Genomic DNA, 3,161 nt, shown 5'->3' with positions numbered 1-3,161 from the left:
CTGGTCACCAGTGGAAGTAGGTGTTGCCCAGTTTAGTACCCACTGGGCACGTCTACATGAGACACATACTGTGCTATAGCCTAATAACACTGTGCAGTAGTGTGCTGGTCAAAGACCATACTAATAAACTACTGCTTAGCGTTATTAGGCTACCGGTCAGTACTTGTCACAAAAATACCATGTGCTGGCACTACTTACTGCACAGTAAATGTAGTTAATGTGCATTCAGTTAGTACTTCATTAAGGGAGTACTAAACTAAATGCGCAGTAACTGTGGTGCATTAATGAACATGTAGATGTGTCCAGTAATTACCATTGTTATTCATGGTGGCAAAATCAGCTCTCTGATAGTAACACTGCCAATTTAAAACATCTCCTGTGCTGAAAGATCTGCATTCCCCTAGAAATTCACAACAGTATAAAATAGAAATGTAACATTTACACTGAAGAAGTGGAGAGAAGATTAATATCTAGCTTTGTTACATGCCAGACAGTTCCTGCAACTTATTGGGTACTTGCGGTACCAACTGTTCACTGCCAAAGCAATCAAAGCAGCAGGAAGAACCCAGAGAGTGCACATTTAACTTACTGTAGCTGCAGATATTTCAGAAGTGAGGGTGGGTGGTAGAGAGGCCAACAGGGATTTTACTAAAGTGTGCGAAAAGGGTATGAGTGATGTCTCTTCCAGCAACTCACAGAAGTGGCAAGAGCATAACCAAGTATTTTATTTATCCTTGGCAAAAGGTATTTGGCCTGCCGCTACAGATTTTTCATTCTGCCAGAGCATACGTGTGTTAGATACAAAAAGTTCATCCTTTTATACACTAAGGAGCAAGAAAACAAGAGTGCAGCAAGCTCATGTTCTCTAGGCAAACTACAACAAACAATAAATAGGACGTCTGAGTACGGTCATATTCAGTTGCCCACAGGTACAGGTAGTAGTACTTGTAAAAATGATTGTAGGAGACAAGCTCTTCTGTGCTTCTATGAAACACAGACCTTGGCTGATTTATGCTGAGTGAGTAGCAACAGCTCAGAAAGGCATTATTTTGCACTAAAAGAATGTAAAACGTGGACTGCACTCTATGGCCATAATGATACAGGTCTTGAAAAGGGATATGGAGAGAAAAATGTGTGGGGCAACCTTGCAGAGCTGTGTGGGTGATCAGCCAAAGATTACCACATTTTATTTGTGAATGGGAATATTTAGGTCACTTTCTGATGTCTCTGCCAGCATTAGTCAGTTCTTATTTCTATTAACAACCTGCATTATTATTATAGCTTGCTCACTTATAAAAGCAAATAGCCTGCACAATATGAATCTTTGCATGGCCATTAAACCTCAAGGCAACATTATGACATTTATTATTGCTCTTTACACAGCTAGGACTTTGCTATTTATGTATACTGGACATTAAAGCTGTTTTGACTTAAATGATTTCTGTATGACAATATGCATCCAGTGCCATAATAAAACATACAATACTTAGCCCTATATAAATAAAAAACAATGAAGTCGGCTTGCTATTATATGTTGTGCCATTACTTCAATTTTTACTTTAAAACCAATTTTTCTTTTTGAAATAGATGCTGGTTCAGCAAGGTTTTAAGCAACTATATAACCTTAAGCAGATGAGTAATCCCATTGCTTGGCTGGATCATGCCTTAAGGCACGTAAATGTGTATGAGTATGAAAAGCTAGTATTTGCTAATATTTATTTTCAGTTGCCACCCAGAGTATCTTGTTTATTGTGTGTTTATTTATAATTATTCTTATAGTGCCAGTGGTATGGGTGTGTGGTGCTTTAGAAAGAATAGATAAAAATGGATTTGTCACCGCAAAGTTTCTACAGTCCCACAGCTCAAACCTGCAAATACTTATTCACGTCAGGAAAGTGTTTGTGGGGTTGAACTCTAGAATAAGGATGTCGCAGAGAAAAGGGGATACCATAGGGAAGGTTTTTCAAAGGTACAAATGACAAGCACATAACTGGACTGCCTTTTTGTGTCTTTGAAAATCCTCCTTTCTAAGCCATTGTGCATTCCTCAGAAGGCCCTGGCAGGCAGGATAAGGGCAGATATACTTTTAAAATGTACAATATGTATAAATTATATAGCTAGTCATGATCTATAATTTATCTGTTTCCCTGAGGGAGTGAGTATGAAGAGAGCGGGTGGGCACAGTGGATGTAGTCAGAAGAAGCACTGGGGGAATAGGGCTCTAAGGGGAGGAAAGAGGCAGACACTGACTGGGCATATAGGGTGAGTGGCTTGGGCTGAGTGTAGTGGAAGAAACAGGAAAGAAGAACAGCAAGCAAAGAAGGAACTACACTGTAGACTGCCCAGGACTTTGTCTCCCTGAGAGCTATGATAGACTCCCCACTGATGGGCTCCAAAAGGCCTTAGTGAAGGTCTGGTTTGTATTGTTTTTGTCTTCCCGTAGAGGTTCATGACTGGTCAAGGCTCAGAGTCAGTTTAGGGAGGAATACCAGAAGTGGGCTCATTAGGTGCTGCCTAGGATGGTGCCCTTTAGCAAGGTATGTGATTAGTCCTCTGATGGGGTGGGAGAGACAAAGGCTGAGCAAAGCTGTATGGGAGAAATGCAATCAGAGACCTTGCCGGATTTGTGCCATTTTGGTTAAAGTGGGTCAAGCAGGAATCCAAAGACCAAGTAGTTAATGGAGTTTTTATTTTCTTGATTGGCTTTTGTTTATGAGCATTAAGTGCTAGATATTTTCTAAATATGCACATGGACATATGCATATCTAAAAGTTTCACTCTGAGTTTTCTGGGAACCAAGGCATAGGACCTCACCTGATCTTAACTGAAGTAGTTCCATTTGACTCTTGTGGAGCTGTTTTGAAAATTTGACCTGATTTTTTTTTTTGCAAGCTAGCAAGAGTACTAACATGAAGAGTGGTCACTCTTGATGATCACTTCACTGATATATACCACTGTTAATATGAATGCTGTACAAGTAAGAGCATTTCTAACATTTCTACATTAGACTTCATGTGTGATCTAGTGTGATGGTGGTTGAGTTGTTAAAGTCTAGACACGCATGAAATGCATATAAGATATGTCTCATCTGTGCATATCAAATATACACATCTTTTCTACATGAGTCAAAGTGGAATGACTTCCTTTCATAATAATCTGAG

At 39.6% G+C, this 3,161-nt stretch overlaps 1 long non-coding RNA gene across 1 annotated transcript in view; it reads left to right on the top strand.

The window, feature by feature from the left end:
• LOC109289326 overlaps positions 1 to 1,671 on the top strand; it is a 71,799-nt gene extending 70,128 nt beyond the window's left edge. Inside the window, exon 3 of the long non-coding RNA XR_002095336.1 lies at positions 1,588 to 1,671. This is a non-coding gene — a long non-coding RNA (uncharacterized LOC109289326). The remainder of the gene's footprint in view (positions 1 to 1,587) is intronic.
• The last annotated feature ends 1,490 nt before the right edge of the window (positions 1,672 to 3,161 follow it).

The sequence above is a fragment of the Gavialis gangeticus genome, unplaced genomic scaffold (genome assembly GCF_001723915.1).
Source record: "Gavialis gangeticus isolate Ggan-Ray unplaced genomic scaffold, GavGan_comp1, whole genome shotgun sequence".
In the NCBI taxonomy this organism is placed as follows: domain Eukaryota; kingdom Metazoa; phylum Chordata; order Crocodylia; family Gavialidae; genus Gavialis; species Gavialis gangeticus.
The sequence above is the reverse complement of the archived record's forward strand: the minus strand, read 5'-3'. Positions and strand labels throughout refer to the sequence as shown.